The 17,515-nt window shown below is 38.4% G+C and overlaps 1 pseudogene; it reads right to left on the reverse strand.

Moving 5' to 3' along the window:
* Positions 1-16,188: 16,188 nt before the first annotated feature.
* LOC132826142 (protein mago nashi homolog) lies at positions 16,189-16,826 on the reverse strand (annotated as a pseudogene).
* Between the last annotated feature and the right edge of the window lie 689 nt (positions 16,827-17,515).

Below are 17,515 nucleotides of genomic sequence, written 5' to 3' on the forward strand. Positions count from 1 at the left end.
TTGGCAGTGGATGACATTATGTTGAAATATCATGAATTTTCCCAGTGTTTGGTGTTGTTGTTCGTGGCTCATGGTCCTCGCTTCATTAACTATGTAACTGGTATCAAAGGCATCAAGCAAATGGCAAGAGAGAGGGAAGTGCCTACTGTAGCTGAGACTTTATGAGGTTCACACCACTCCTGCCATATTTAGACTCCCACAATCCACCAATTCAGAGGCTGCAAGCCGCAAACTGCCCATCACGTCATGTTCCTGCACTATTAACCTCCAAGGAAGTAGTCAAGAAAGGCAAGTTGGCTCCTCAGTTCAATGAGAGGGATTTAGTGGATATGGTGGTGGAAAGAAGACAGTCTTTATCTACAGTGGTCACACCACCAGAATCGGCCAGCCTGGCCTGGGTCAGTGCAGTGTTCTGCCAAACTACTAATGTTTCCTTCCGTCTGCCCTTAGTTCCTCACTGGGTGCACCTCAGCACCTTTCCTGCCTTTCTAATAACCTTAACACCTCTTCCATCAACTGTTATCATCCTCAATTCGTCCTTTGATTTCATTGCAGGAAGAAATTTCTCACAATCAAATGACAAGGTGAAGGATTGATTGAGGTATGGTGGACCGATGACTCCTCAAATGATATAAAATAAAATGCTGGGTTTGAACAGAGAAGACTTTAAACATATATTTGGAGATGTGAAGACTTCCATGGGCAACCAGCACATTATCAGTTCCAGTGCTGTGCTGTGCTATGTTGCACTCCCATTAACACCAACGCTAACTCATTACTAACCCCTTCAAGCTTTTATACTACTTATACTGCAAATTCCTCTCGAGTCCTAACCAGCAAACTCCTCTCCAACAGGACAGCTCTGGAGGCCCTCAACTCCACATCCAATTCTCAAAGAATCCATCCGCAAGGCTATTACCTGCATCCTTTGTAGCTCAGTAGCTTTCACATCAATGGGTATTCCATCCAAATTAACTGCAAGAAAATATCACTGATGCATCTCCACAGCTGACAAATTAAGATATCCATCAAACCTCTGACACTCAAAGGATTGCTGGAGACAAGACACTTGCTCAGCCTCAGGGAGAAGGTTGTCCTATGGACTTGGCTATTAATGACTTTGTCAACATGTGCAGACAGGGTCAAGGAAAACAGGAACGTTTAGCAGAGGCAGATAAACTGGATTGAAGGGTAGAGAAGCCCAATAACATTGGCTTCAACACACATGCATCTGGTTATTTTCATGGTTAGGTTGGCAACTGCCATAGCGACACTGTTTTGTAAGCTCCAGTATTAAAGGATACAGTATGTTACAATGTTACAGGATATTCTTGGTATGCTGCAGGACTCCACAAATGTAGTCTAGGCATCAAAAGCTGATCTTAAAAAGTCTATTCCATTATGGCCCTGCGGAAGCATGGGCCTCATTATATCTTCACTCTGCATCAGTCTGAAGCTTTCGCAAAGGAGTCATCCACGATATTTCGAGGTAGTAGCCCTTGTCGCCTAGTAGCCTTCCCTGTATGACCTGAGTACCTTGATGCAGGAACATGCGAGTTCTTTAATACATGTGCCTCATGGCAGGTCCCAAGATGCCTGACACAATCCTTCAAAATCTGGCACCAACGCTCACAGATAATTTGTGTATTGATGGAGTGCCAGTCTTTCTGTTAACAAACTTTGTAACATGATGTTAGCGCACTCTCAAAGCAATGCAGGTGTAGTTTACAGCATTGCATACCTGAGGGAAGCCAGTGATGGTGGAGAATCCCAATGCTGGGTGATCTGATGCTCAACATAAGGGGAGCATGTAAACTAGTAAGACCCGAAAGAGAAATTTCAGCAATATCCCAGCCGCATTGTGGGTGGAGAATTAGCAAGTCCCACACAGGTCCCTTGTTGAATTGATATGTTGGAATAAAAGTTCAAGATAGCTGTGAATACGGGGACTATTGGAATGGGATTGCTAACTGTTCCTTCTATGTATTGCTCCAGCAGATGATACGATTTGGTGATGGTGACCTAGGACTTTGCTGTCCTTCCAAGAACTGTAGAAAATATTAGTGAGGAGTGTAGATATAGTAGGATATTAGCTCCTCTAGCTCCTCACTGGATCTTCACCAGTTTCTTCCCTGGAAGTCTTATGACAGCAACAAGAACTTGCTGCTCTTGCTGAACTTGTTAATGAAGCTGTAATCGCTGTTTCCTTCTTTGCAATTTTTTTTGGATGTGGACCAAGGCCCTCACGACACCAACAATGCTCATGTCAGGTGCATGAGCCCGCAGTCTATTGGGACTGTCAATTGGAGAATACTTTTTTCTACTGCTGTGGTTGAACCCTCTCATCAATCATGATAAAGTGTCATGTTTTGTCCTGATACCATGTGCCATGGAGGCTTTGTAAGAATGTCAATACCATGCCTTGTTAATGAAGTATATAACCTTATTCAGACGTATGTTACAAAAGCGTTCATGTTACAGTGGGGGAGTGAAATTTTGGCAGTAAGCCACTGTTAGGGTCTCCCTCCCAAAGAAATACATCCTTAAACATCAGAGACCATGTTCTTACATGCTTACATACATTGTTTAGTATGAGAGCGTGGCAGCTCCAATGTGTTGTTTTCCAGTGTTAGCTCTGATATGTGGTTCAACAATACAATTGTCACATAAAATGTATTTTTTAAAATGCTGGAGAAATTCAATAGATCTAGTTGTACTTACAGAGAGCAAAAAACGGAGTTCATATTTTGAGTCTGACATGTGTCTTCTTCAGAAACATAATGGTTATGATTGCTTGAAGTCATAATCAGGAATGTGCACTCTTGGACAATGAATGACCTTCTGATGAAATGCAATTTGATGCCAGATGGGTGGCATTACTGAATTAATGTATATATGATTAATGCAATTTTCCTGAATAATGTCTCAAGTTCAAATTAGATTAGATTACTTACAGTGTGGAAACAGGCCCTTCGGCCCAACAAGTCCACACCGACCCACCGAAGCGCAACCCACCCATACCCCTACATTTACCCCTTACCTAACACTACAGGCAATTTAGCATTGCCAATTCACCTGACCCGCACATCTTTGGACTGTGGGAGGAAACCGGAGCACCCGGAGGAAACCCACGCAGACACGGGGAGAGCGTGCAAACTCCACACAGTCAGTCGCCTGAGTCGGGAATTGAACCCGGGTCTCAGGCGCTGTGAGGCAGCAGTGCTAACCACTGTGCCACCGTGCCGCCCACTAAATAATTTAACTCCATTCCTTAAGAGAAAAATAACAACTTTCTCCAGCTGCTCTGCATGAGATGCAGCCTTTTTGTTTTGTTGTTGTGCATTTTACTTTGGATTGAAGATAGCAAGGTTTCAACTTTATGTCCTACTGAGCGATTTGCAAGCTCTGTCTGAAATGTAGCATGGTCTCTCCATTCTTTATGTTCTGTTCTCTTTTGTTACTGTCCCTGTGTCCCTGTGACTTTCAACCTCTACTTATTTGTTCATTCCCTTTATATAACTGTTTACGTCCCACATTTACCCCAAGGGCCCATCTCTTTGTGAATCACAAGCCCTTATTGGCCATGAACTCTCCCTATGAAGAGTCCAGAGTGATCGTGCAGTCTGAAATTTCCAAATCTCTCCTAGTGTTTGCTGTTCCCTTCTATGCACTATCAGGTCCTATCTTTCTATCTTGAACTGTCTCCAAACACTGTGATCATTCTCTCAGCAACCCAGTCCAATAAGCTCCATGTCCAGATTTGTACTTTCCACATTTTCAAGGACTTTACGGACAGTCTTCAGGTATAATCTCAACCATTAATGTCAAAAACAAAAGAATTATTGTGGCTCTGCCCTGCCCCTCCCCTCAACCCTCAACCCCCAACCTCATAATTTGGCAGGACAGCCCGAACTGAGTGTGGCCAAGCAGTGTGCTAATTGATATATCTGTAATACTTAATTAGTTGACCTGGAGAAGTGACCATGATCTGCAAAGACCTGGAACTTTGTAAACTGGTAGGACCAAGTGTGTAATAGTGATAATATCTAACCCCTTGGATTAGAGTGAGACAATCCATTTACTGTGTTCTCCTTGAGTCCACTCTGTGCTGGCCTCCTTTGACATTTTGTTGATGTGTTTGTCTCATAAACTGCTGGGAAATGGAGTAGGTGTGATGTTGATGGACCTTTCAGCAACATGTCTAATGCTTTGACTATTCAACACCTGGAGCTGTGATAAGCTGCATCCCTCTCTCTCTGCAATAAAAAGCAATGCAAACCGCAAAGGCAGGCAGCCTCCAAGTAAGCACAATGTGAATGAGTGCTAAGAAATGGACATTAAGAACCACAAGTTGCATCCTGTGTAGATGTATAAGATTTGCATGCCTGTGCACGCGAAGCAATGAATCATGCAAATCATAGATGCCCCTAATATCCAAAACAAAGTCATAAAGGGCTGAAGTGGTGTGTGAGTTTGCCTGAATGATAATCTGGTGAGTTTGGGATGGAAGATGGTGGTGGATGTTGTGATGGAAAATTCAGGGATATTGTGGTGAAGGCAGAGTTGGATGAAGATCCTGAGAAGCAGATGGTGAGATGGTGCCATCAGATAACCAGTCTTACTTCCATGTTGGGAAGTGACACCATCCAGATTCTGGGGAAAGGAGTTGAGAATTGAAAACTGCACAGACATGAAGAGAGTCAAGCTATTAATGAGATTCAAGTCATCGAAATAAGCTCATCATAATTCATTAGCAAGATCCTAGACTTAAAAGTTAAACCTTAAGGAGAAAATCGGAATTTATTTTCAATAAAGCAATCCTGATTTTTTGAATCATTTCTACTGTTTTTTCCACATTTTTGCATCATTACCAACACTGGTTAAAGGGCAGAGAATTCCATCCATATTGTCTAGCATCTCGTTTAGGTGAGAACAATTTTTTTTAATGTGAATTATTAAAAGTGAATCTCATGTCTGAACAAATCATGAACAATATGAACTGAATTTATTAATACTATTAAAGTAGGAAGAATTTTCACCAGATCTACAAAAATACTATAAACTAACACGTTGTGAATATGCTGATAAGCTGTGAATATAGTTCAACCTACGTAACCCATCATAAATCAAGTTTTATGAGCAAAATTATAAGACTCGGCATTATTAGTTAAGACATTATTGCTTGGATACTTCTCAACAGTTTGGAGTTTTGACAATGTTATATGTCCACTCAGTCTTCCATATTTACTTCATCTTCAACCCCATTTTCCTTAGTTAGGGCTGATCATAAATATACAGTGAGGTCCAGAAAAAAGTTGGTGCTTTCCAGAGCGAGCCCACCAGTAGGGATGTGGGGAAGATTTCTGGTATGATATTGCACGACAGTAGAAATTCTGCTAAAGAACCTGAAAAAGGCAGAAGTACTCAAACATTCGAAATGCAAACTCCTACTGACTGAGTTCTTCATCATTTAAATCTTTGCAATGTGATGAAGGAAGACCTCTTCAATGTAAATGCTTCCAGCTATCACTTCTCTTACGACAGCTATCTCAAGGCATTAACCACTGGCTTTACACACAATTATTTTATGCAAATTAATGATCGTTTTTTACCTACTTGGTTAGAACATTGAACATAGAACATAGAACAGTACAGGCCCTTCGGCCCACGATGTTATGCTGAGCATTTATCTTAATCCACAATCAACCTAACCTACACACCTCTCAATTTACTGCTGTCCTTGTGCTTGTCCAGCAGTCACTTAAATGTCCCTAATGTCTCGGACTCTACTACCACAGCTAGCAGTGCATTCCACTCACCCACCACTCTCTGCATAAAGAACCTACCTCTGACATCTCTCCTATATCTTCCTCCAATCACCTTAAAATTATGACCCCTCATGACAGCCATTTCTGCTATGGGGAAATGTCTCTATCTATCTACTGTCTATGCCTCTCATTACCTCATATACCTCTATCAAGGCACCTCTCTTCCTTCTTCTCTCCACTGTGAAAAGCCCTAGCTCACTCAACCTCTCTTCATAAGACATGCCCTCCAATCCAGGAAGCATCCTGGTAAATCTCCTCTACACACTCTCTAAAGCATCTACATCCTTCCTATAATGAGGCAGCCAGAATTGGACACAATATTCCAAGTGTGTCGAACCAGTGTTTTATAGAGCTGCAGCAAAACCTCGCAGATCTTAAACTCAATCCCCTTGTTAATAAAAGCCAAACACCATACGCCTTCTTAACAAATCTAGCAACTTGGGTGGCAACTTTGAGGGATCTATTTACGTGGACCCCAAGAATCTGCTGTTCCTCCACACTACTAGGAATCCTGCCTTTAACCCGGTATTCAGCATTCAAATTCGACCTTCCAAAATGAATCACTTTGCATTTATCCAGGGTGAACTCCATCTGCCACTTCTCAGCCCAACTTTGCATCCTATCAATGTCTTGTTGTAACCTGCAGCAGCCATCAACACTATCTAAGACATCACCGATAAACTTACTAACCAACCCTTCCAGTTCTTCATCTGTTATTCCATAGGACCTTTTTATTGCCAATTCAAGGGCAAATGGGACACTAGTTTAATATCTCATTCAAAGGAGAGCACCTTATCTTATGGAGCACTAACCGCTCAGCTTAAAAACATTGTGTGCAGTCTCTGGAGTTGAATTGAAAACCTGATAGTTTGATTCAGGTGGACGTGCTACCCTCACAAACCAATACTCACTCCATTATGCTCACGTCTACACCAAACTGATTATTCCATAAATTTGGAATTGTTTGAGGCTTAGACAGAAAACAGAACAAGGTTTTCATTCCAAATTGTGCCTCAGTGCTTGAAAAGGAAGAAGGTTTTGCCTTTTGGAAGCATGAAAATGGACTGCAAATTTGTCTGAAGAGTTTCTGTATGATGTTTATATTCCAGCATTCATTAATTACAACAAGATGCATGGAAGGCGAAGGTGATTGTTCAGCAGGCATTTCAAGTGCCCAGTTTTGTAATTTATTTTTCTTTCTCTTTTTCAGAGACCAGGCATATTCTGGTGCTTTCAGATAATGAACAGTTCAGGGAGGATTTCCCTTTTGGGATCAATATCCTGATGCCAGCTTCAGCTGCAAGTTCCAACCCTGACTTGTGCTGGGATCAGCAATGTGCTGTGATGTTTTGCTTGATTGGCTAGTTGGAAGCGAGATACCAATAAATAGCAGCTAGAGGATGCCAATCAGCATGAAAGAGCTGCAGCCTACTATTTGCAGACAGAGAGGGAGAGGATGCCTCTATCGTGAGGTACATCCTCAGCATTTTTAAAAGATTTAAAATTACAATAGCCTTACCTGATGACTACAATTATAGATGGAAAACAAATGATCCTGGAACATGACCTACCCCAGTGTGTCACTGGGTGGCCACCTCCAGGTATCTGCTGTGCTGCTGATATCTCAGGAGTTGACATGATGATTAAAATTGGCCTGGGCCCAATACCCTGAATTGGCCTTTTAGATGACAGAACAAGTTCAGCACTGCTTACAAGTGGTAGCAATTCCTTGCCTGATCAGCTTTAGGACAATAGTCAGGATTGAGAATAATGATGGCAGTCTGGCACACTAGCTAGTGTTGAAAATGACGAGCCCATGATTACTACAGCAGCAAAGATAATCAGGCTCATCTGCTGATGCATCAGGGTCAGTTGCCAAGAGCAAGAATAGGTTTTCAATATCTGCATTCTATTTAACAGTTGATTATCCATCTCTTCACCAGTACTTTCTTCTCAACTAGGGTGGGGACTTGGTATAGGATACATCCCCAAACAACACAAACTTCATGAAACACAATGGCAAATCCAACAATGTACTATATTCAACATATATACCATTTGAAACACAGCTCTGTACTAACATTGTTGTAAAGTTGTACCAGCATTGTACAGTTTTTTTTTATTCATTCATGGGATGAGGGTGTTGCTGGCTAGGCTAGCATTTATTGTCCATCGCAGAGGGCAGTTAAGAGTCAACCCCATTGCTGTGGGTCTGGAGTCACATGTAAAGTAGATCAGGTATGGATACCAGTTTTCTTTCTTAAAGGCATTAGTGACCCAGATGGGTTTTTCCAACAATCAACAATGAGATCATGGTCATGATTAGATTCGTAATTACGAATTTTTATTGAACTGAACTTCTACCAACTGCTGTGATTGTTCAAACCCAGGTCCCCAGAAATTGTCTGTGTCTCTGGATTAACAATCCAGCAACAATACCACGAGGAGATCATCTCCCCTTGTAATTAATTGTAGTATCCTGGTACCTGCACAAGGAGTGCAGGAACCGAAGGAATCGTGCCTTCATTGATCTACATAAGGATAGAGTTCTGAGTTCTCTCAATCCTTTTCTCATGATTGCAAGTACCTTTCCTGAAGTGAGTTGAAGCTGATATGACCATCCTGGAGCACAGATGCTTGGGCCTCAGTAACACAATGGGAATATTCACAAGCAATGATTCAACTCTGTCTCTCAAGCTCCCCACTGTAATTGCTACTCATCTAACTCTCCCTCTGTCAAGAGGTGATCTGCATAGGTCTTGTAAGGTATTACTTGCTATGCAAAGAAAGCAGACAGTAGATACATGCAAAGTGAAACATAACTTACCTGAGCCTTAACTTTAATATCTTTCAGGAGTCTCAATATTCCATTTTGTTTTAATTAATAGCTATAGTTGTTCATTAAAGGGAATCCATTAAATACAAATTTTTAACAATGGAATAATAAAATATATTTAGTCTTTCAATGTTATTGCATTGCTTTTGTTAAGCCATATGGCAATACAAGCATCATCCATGCATGAGGAGTAAAGCAAAGTTGGTGAAAACATATTGTGTAACATTTGCTGGAACTGATTAAGAGGAATTCTGTCTGTAGTAGACAAAATATGTATGTTTTCCCTTTAATGTATTTTTAAAATCTGATTTTATAAAAGTTGTAGTATAGGATAATTAACACTATTAATATGGTAAAGCATAAGAATGGAATGAAATAAATAACAGAAACAAACTGCATTAATGACAAGACTTATGCATCTATACTTATTGTACCTTATATATGCAATAGAGGTCATTCACAAAAATGCAGTGTGGTGCTATGTCCTTAATTGTCTATTTTCCCATATGGTAAATTTCAACAACAAAAATTTTCCAGTTCAATATGCATCACCATCATGACGCTACCTTCCCTATGGATTTCCAGAATCCTTTACAGAAGAGTGTTGAAGATTTATTACACAGGAACATCAAGAATGGTTTTAATATACTTCTCATTTGAATCAAATTGACACATTTTACATTCTTTTAAACATAATGAAATTCCCTTACAACACATCGTATTATAAATGACCTCACTATTTGAATTTATGTTATAGGTCCAGCCTATAATTCAATACTCAGTGGCAAACATTTTAGTTTTTTAAAGTATTATAAGAAATAGGGATTAAGTATGTTATGACTCCACAAACACTGGCTCCACAGACATTCCTACATTTTAAACTAAACATGAAGTTGAAATGCATGGATTGCAAGAATGTAATGACATCAGTGCTGAAATCAATCATAAATATATGAACTTTGTTTGTTATAGTAAAATAATATTTTTCAAATACGTTTATTCAAGGATTATGTCTAAAGGTAAGGCTGCATCATTTCTGAAGACGTCAGACAGTTTTATAGTCTGTAAGAATTTAGAAGTGCATGCACAACAACTACCAGTTTGTTAAATGCTATGATAACTAATTGAGCTTATCTTGTACATCTTTAAGGTGTTGTTCACTTCCCAGTAATTGCATGTAATTTTTCCCTAATTTTGAAGCCTGTAATTTGGCATACTAGTAAATTAGTATGTCATAATGAATGTAAATGAATTAGCGGTTTTTGATGAACTGATTCTGTGGCATTTGTGAATGTGTATTTTGCATAGGAATTTTAAACTCATTTAGCATAAATTATGCTCTGATATACAAACAAAAAGACAAGGTGAAGGGCTATTAGGAGTATCATGTTTCTTTAATTTAATAATGGTCAGGGAAGGAGTTTTAACAAGATCTATGCTATATTTTCCAGAGGGGGAGTATTTATTAGTTCGTATCTCATTCGATAATGATCCAGGCTAACACAGCCCACCATCTCGTATAATTGACAAAATGGTAACCACTGAGTGGGTTCAAAAAGTAGCTTCATTTTTAATTACCTTATATGATAGGCTCTTTCATAGAAATATTTTACCTGTTGGTTAGATCAAGAAAAAATGCCTTGTTTAAAATGTCTACTTGATGCAACCATTATGAAACCATTTAAGCTTTTGCACAGGAGGTACATTTTAGGTTGTACAATGACATGCTATCATAAAATGCTGGAGCATGAACTTTACCATATGAAGTGCTTTACTCAAAAAGTGAGAGAAAATGCAGGGCAAGTGGACAGCAGTCAGCTTAGTTCTTCTCTCACTCAGTTTCTGAAAGCAAGTATGTGTCAGCATTGACAATGGCCCTTATCAACTCGACTGCCAGCTTTTTTTTTAAGATTAGATTCCCTACAGTGTGGAAATAGGCCCTTCAGCCTAACAAGTCCACACTGACCCTACGAAGAGGAACTCACCCAGATCCATTCCCCCCTGACTAATGCACCCAACACTACAGGCAATTTAGCATGGTCAATTCACCTAACCTGCACATCTTTGTGACTGTGGGAGGAACCCAGAGCACCCAGAGGAAACCCATGCAGAGATACGGGGAGAATGTGCAAACTCCACCCAGACAGTTGCCTGAGGTGGGAATTGAACCTGGGTCCTTGGTTGCTGTGAGGCAGCAGTGCTAACCACTGAGCCACCGTGCCACTTGTATCAGAATTCATTGTTGAAGAGAGATGTAACTTATGGGAGAATAAATAACAAAAAACTAGAATATGATCTTGTCTGAATAAATGAACAACACCTTAAAGATGTGCCGGATAGGCTTATTACGGTTATGTTCATTACTTCTGCTCTTTTATCTTAACCCCTGGTTCTGTGATTGGCAAAATACCCAGAAATAAGATGAGCATGAAAATCTTGCACATTTAAAATTGAATTCTGTTGCAAAAATCCTGAACATCTTTACAATGAAAAGTGTGTAGAAACAATTTTTAAGTATGCCTTTTGCTCCCAACTATGAGATGGAAACAATGAAATGAAGAATATTGGTTATTGCATTTTTAACAAGTTTCTTTTATCCTTTCAAGTGCATGATTGCATTATTCTGCTGCAGAATACAAAACAAATGCAGATATGCAAAATATATATAAACAGGTAATCTTCACCTATTGAGAGAAAATGTTTGCTAGTCTCATATATCTGTACTGTCATCAGAAGTTAGTTTTCAATATTTCTTAATGTTATAGTTTTATATCTATATATTTATGCTGTTAATCAAAAAATGAAAGTGATTAATGAAGCCTAAAATCTATGTAATTTCAAAATAACAGGTTTTTTTTTGTTTCAGCTTTCAAGCGATTTTTCCTTAAGGGCTAACCATTCATTAACGTATCTAATGTAACTATACTGGCCATTTAAAATTACTGTCTCATTGCATAACATTTAATTGAATTGCATGTAAGTTAAAAAAAAACTTTTGTCCAAGAATGGTTGTGCTTTGGATTCTTGTCCATGTCAGGGTCTTGGATCAGCAGACCTCCCATAGCAGACATTAACTGGTTGAGAGGCAATTTGGTATGTAACGAAGGGAACAATACTGGGATTGGAGCCAAAGTAGGAATACTGGCGCCTGGAACCTGGGGATTTGCTTCCTAGTAATATTAAGAGTTGAACTAGGTCTAACAGTTCTGTTCGGTTGCAAATGGCATAATGTGATCAATGCCTTTGCCAAAGGGATTTCAATAGAGAGAAAGGCTGGCAACTAAAAAAAAGCAATGTTCTTAGCTTGTGCTGAATTGAGCACAGGAAATAAAAAGGGGAGGGGGGAGAAACTGCAGTCCATTAATCCAAGCTACTTCATGAGACCAACCTTCAGCTGATTTTTTTTTTTTATTTTCTGATCGTGCTTTGCCACCCAGAAAGCAGAAACATAAAACAGAAAGTTAAAACTGCTGTCATTCAGAGAAAGGCACGCAAACATGAAATTATTGACATGAGCTCTAAAAATGACAGCAATAGAATTGTGCAGTCGAATCTATTCCCTAAGTGCCTGAACCATATAATGTTCTTATTAATTCTATTTGGAAATGTTAAAATAAGAGAGGTTACAGGCTGAAGAAGAGACCTGGTTTCCTCATGAATACTTACCTTGCTTCTTCCCCGGTGTCCTTGGACTGTCATCGCCAACCTTTGAAGCTGTATCTGATTATCCATGCAGCAATTAATCATAATTAAGCAGGGCTGAGAATTGGAAAGGTAGAAGGAGGGTGGCTGCAGATCTGGCATTCATCCTGAGTAGTTTCTGTTCCCTTTTGGCTTGCAGACGACTTGTTTGGTTCCATGTTTTGAGAAAATGACCCCCCTGTGATCTGTCCCATTTGTGTTTTGGTAATCTTGGCTGAACTTGGATCCAAAGCCTTCACATTTATGCTATTTCCAGATGGGGAAGAGCTGGAAATAAATTATATACTCAATGCCAAGTGACTTTAATTTTGTCTAATTAAACACTCAAAGCAATGCATTTCAGAATAAAGATTCCACCAGAACATTTACGTCACTATTAAACATTGCCATAGATTATAAATACATGATGGCTATTTCATTCATCTCCGTATGGTTGAATTTATCTGTTCCTTTTTACCAAATGAATACTTATTCCAGAATAAAATTTACATTAAGAAGAGAAGGAAGAGAAAGAGTCCTGATGTAAATAACAAACCGCCTCACAAAGCTTTTTATTATGATGCGATGCTGCAACTTTTAATTCATGGAGCATTTAATCAACATTGACATTTATATTGTATTTGTTTACGCACAGAAAAAAAACCCACAAATAGATGGCTTGTTGAATATACAAAGAACAGAAATACTTCTTTTTAAAAAAAACTTAGCTGTTCTAAATCGAACAATTTACATTTTTGAAATAATTTACCCCTAATTTTCAGGATAGTCTGGCTTAATGTATGTTTAATTCATTAAAAACCTGAATAAATGATAATTTATTACAATCAGCTACAATGTGAAACTTGCAGATTGGTCTCATCAGTAATAAGGAATTAACAACCAATGGATAAAAAGGGCTCAGTGATCCATTATAGAAAGGTTTCCCTCACCCTCTCCAGGGCTGTATCACAGGGAGGGGAAAAATCCTTTAAAAATACAATTGTTAATGTATTGTGATGTGACAGCTTTTGAAAATCATAATGTTTAAATAATGGTGCTGCCTTCTCTAATATAAAAAAAAGTTGCCTTAGATTGTATTCACCGTCAGCATTGTAGTTTTTTTTAGACTTGTAATGGTTTATATTATAACTGATATATACACTGAGACTGTAGGGAGCTACGAATGAGAGTGAATGTCAAAAAATTGAACTGCTGACAGCAGGGATTTAAGCAGAATTAGCAATGTCAATATTGTGTCTTATCACGGGTTTTAGTTTCTTAATAATATTGATTACCATTATTACCTTGTCTCTTATTGTCCTGCTCATAGTGGGAGTATGACCGGGGGCCTCTGAAATTAACACTGTACAAATGAAATAGAGGCTGGGAACCAGGATTAAATCAAAATGAATTTTAAGCAGTAGAATGTAATTGCAGCTGTTTTAGGTATAAGGTTTAGTAGTTAATTTGATTAGAGATTGGGAAGTTCGTTCTTTAATTAAAATATATGTTCATCAGATAATGTACTTGAGCTAACCTTTTTATGAGTTTGTGCTCATAAGTAGCATATACAGCATTAGCTGAGGGAATAAATACAGACAAAACACTAGCACTTTGCTGAATGAAACATAAAGTTATGATGAATTTCTATGGTGGTTTGCTGGAAACCCATATTAGATTCATGAACAATAATAAGTACTGTGCAAACTTAAAGATTTTGATATCTGTTATTCCTCCTGAGCTGCTAAGATTGGAATCTTCTCTATATAGCATTCAAAAATTTTTCCTGTCCCAAACTGCATTTCAAGTTGTTGTAGTACTCACAACAGGGATCAATATTTACATTGTAAATTGCTTAATCATTATTAACTACTCAGTTTTTTTATGCTAATTGCCCACAACACAGTTAAACTGTGACTACTTGATGACTTTATAGACTCTGCAAAATGTTTGTCAAATGCATAACCTTTTCAATTTTAAGAAACAATTTGTGACTGTGGATAATGCCACATATAATTTTCTAGTATTTTGTGAAAACTGCTTTCAAAGTTATAGTAACATGACTTGTTGCATAAATGTTCCAAAAATGTTCTTTGCAAAGGTACGGTCATTGAGCTGCATTCTAAACAAATAAAACTAAGCTTTATCCTACTTATACTTTAGGTGCTTGCATCACCTTCCTTTTTTTTAATCTGCTTTGGAACACCGTAACCATTTTGGCTATCATTCTGGGCTCAAAACACCACCACAAGAAAGGAATGCCTACCACTCCCTGGTTCAAAGATCCCACTCCTTTCATCATGAAAATACATTCTCTCAGTTGACATAATTTAACATCTCCAACCATAAGTGAAGTTCTCCAACCATAAGTGAAGTCTAAAGACAAGTGGAAGATATGTCAAAGAAAGCAATATTTTACTGAGTTATGAATAAATCCACCCGAGCTCTGCAGGATGTAATCGCTTGAAACTTGTGGTCAACATCAACTGTTTACTGCCAGTTCGCACTGTCTACTAACTCTATACTCACCTCTGCATGATAACAGACATAAGTATCATAAACAACCTCAACAAACATTTATTGCTATTGTCTACTACAATGCATTCCACACTGAAAATTCTGACTGTACCTATTGCACAGTTACAATCATGTTAATGTACATGACAGATTTGTATTATATGAACATCACTGCATATATATCACTGATATTGTCAAATATTTATCATAGCACATGTTACATTATAAAATTATGTATTAATTGACGATCTAAGTTACTTTTATAAGGGAACTTTCTTTTTAAAAAATGATGTGTTCTTGTGTTGCCCTGTTTAAACAGATGCAATTGAGAGTATAATTACAAAACACTGTTAGAAACTGTGTCATGTCAAATGTGGCTGGAGCATATGAATATAATATGTTCATTGCACAAGACATAGCTATGACAGAATGTGTAGTAGAAGAAAATGGAGAAAGATAGCCAGGCATGTAAGAAGGACACAGCAATATTTTCTAATTTAACATGAGGGACTTCAGTTGAAAGTAATGTCATCAGTAGAGATTTATGCATTGTGTGAAGCAGTTGAAATAAATCTGTTATGGTTTTACTTGCACATGTAAATTGAAAGGAATTACTTACTTTAAATGGTAGTACTGTATTTGTACATAAACTAATGATTAATCATGTTTCAAAATTAATTAGTTATATTGTACAAGATACAAGGAAAAATATGAAATAATAAATATGGAAAAGTTGCTGAAATCATAACAATAGCTACACCTTTTATATTGTTTTCATTACCCATTTTTGACCACATATAGGACAGTCATAAAGGACACAACAGCTGCCATGTGAATGGTCCCACTCTGTAAATGTAAAACATAGCATAAACATGAACAATTATATTGTATTTAATTATATTGTGCTGTATTGTACTGGATGTGTGCACAGTGACTTCAGAGATTTGGCATTTTCATATTGCGATGACATCTGTTTTCTTTGCATTGAATTCTATGAAATGCAGCATTCAAAGCATGCTGAGTTCAAGAGTTCCTGGGTACCCGCATTCAATCCTGCCCTTTAATAGTTATGGGGCTTAATGCAAGCCTTTGAATAGGTGACTCAAAATGGTTTAGGCTTGATTGAACAGGAGTTCAAAACAGCCAGTCAGGGTCTGATGTTAATAAGTAAGGGACAGACAGAAATGGAGACTCCATTTTAGGTGTACTGCCTGTCTTTATTCAACACCATTTATTTTAATATAAAAAGGAAATCATCTAATTTGCAAACAAAATGAAATTGTGTACATATTCACGTAAGATAACGTTAGCTGCTGTTGCACATCATTAACTCAAGATCATTGATGGGCTCCCACTCCAGTCCATCCCCAAATCCAACATTCTTGTGTGGAAACCAGACTCTTGGATATGCTGGATCTTGAAGTGCAGCACAATAAAACTGAAAGCGAAACATTTCAAATCTAGACCACACAATGGAAAACTCTCAGACATTTAGAGTCCTTGGATGGATTTGCATCAATCAGAGACCCAATCTTAGATGCTGTCAATGAAATGTGTTCATCTCCTACTGCAGTTTCTAGCTCCTGTCAACCTACATGGTCAGATAGGGTCCACAAGGCATCATCTTGGAGTCATACTCATAGAGTCACTGTCCACTACATCTCCAATTTTGGTGTCATCTGCAAACTGACTAACTATACCTCTTCTGCTCCCATCCAAATCGTTTATATAACTGATGAAAAGTAGTGGACCCAGCACCGACCTTTCTTTGTGGTTTCACTGTCTTCTATGATTCACTTTACTTTTAAGTACATTTACGTGCTTCCTACTCATTACATCATTTCTGTTATTAATGTTGTTAGCAAAACTTAATTTACCATCTGACGTGAACTCAAACTCAAGGAACTTGTGTCTGAACTGGCCCTTGGTCTGACATAATAGTGATAGTAGAAATTATTCAACATGGCCCAGCTGTACTCCTGAGTTTCCATATGAAATAGATGGATTCTATAGGCAAAAGTGAGGACTGCAGATGCTGGAAACCAGAGTCTAGATTAGAGTGGTGCTGGAAAAGCTAGGCAGCATCCGAGGAGCAGGAAAATCCTCTTTTCGGGCTAAAGCTGTGCTTTTCCAGCACCACTCTAATCTAGATGGATTCTATATCGGGGACTCAGTAAGGAGTTAAGAAATACTATATGGCTTTGTGCTGTTAGAAGTCAGCAAGATGTTCTAGGAATTAGAAATGATTAAATGTTGAAGTGAAAAGTCAGAAGAAGTCTTGTGGAACTGAGAATATTGGAACGTCACTGGCTCTGTTGTGGAGGGAACTAGCAGTCATTGAATCATAGAAATGTACAGCACGGAAACATACCCTCTAGTCCAACTCGTCCATGCCGACCAGATATCCTTAATAAATCTAGCCCTATTTCCCAGCATTTGGCCCATATCCCTCTCAACCCTTTCTATTCATACACCCACGCACATACCTTTAAAATGTTAATAATTGTACCAACCTGCACCACTTCCTCTAGCAACTAATTCCATACACACACCACCCTCTGCATGAAAAAGTTGCCCCTTAGGTCCTTTTAAATATTTCCCCTCTCACCTTAAACCTATGCCCTTTATTTTTGACTCTCCTATCCTGCTGAAA

The sequence above is a fragment of the Hemiscyllium ocellatum genome, chromosome 22 (assembly GCF_020745735.1).
Source record: "Hemiscyllium ocellatum isolate sHemOce1 chromosome 22, sHemOce1.pat.X.cur, whole genome shotgun sequence".
NCBI classification, from domain to species: domain Eukaryota; kingdom Metazoa; phylum Chordata; class Chondrichthyes; order Orectolobiformes; family Hemiscylliidae; genus Hemiscyllium; species Hemiscyllium ocellatum.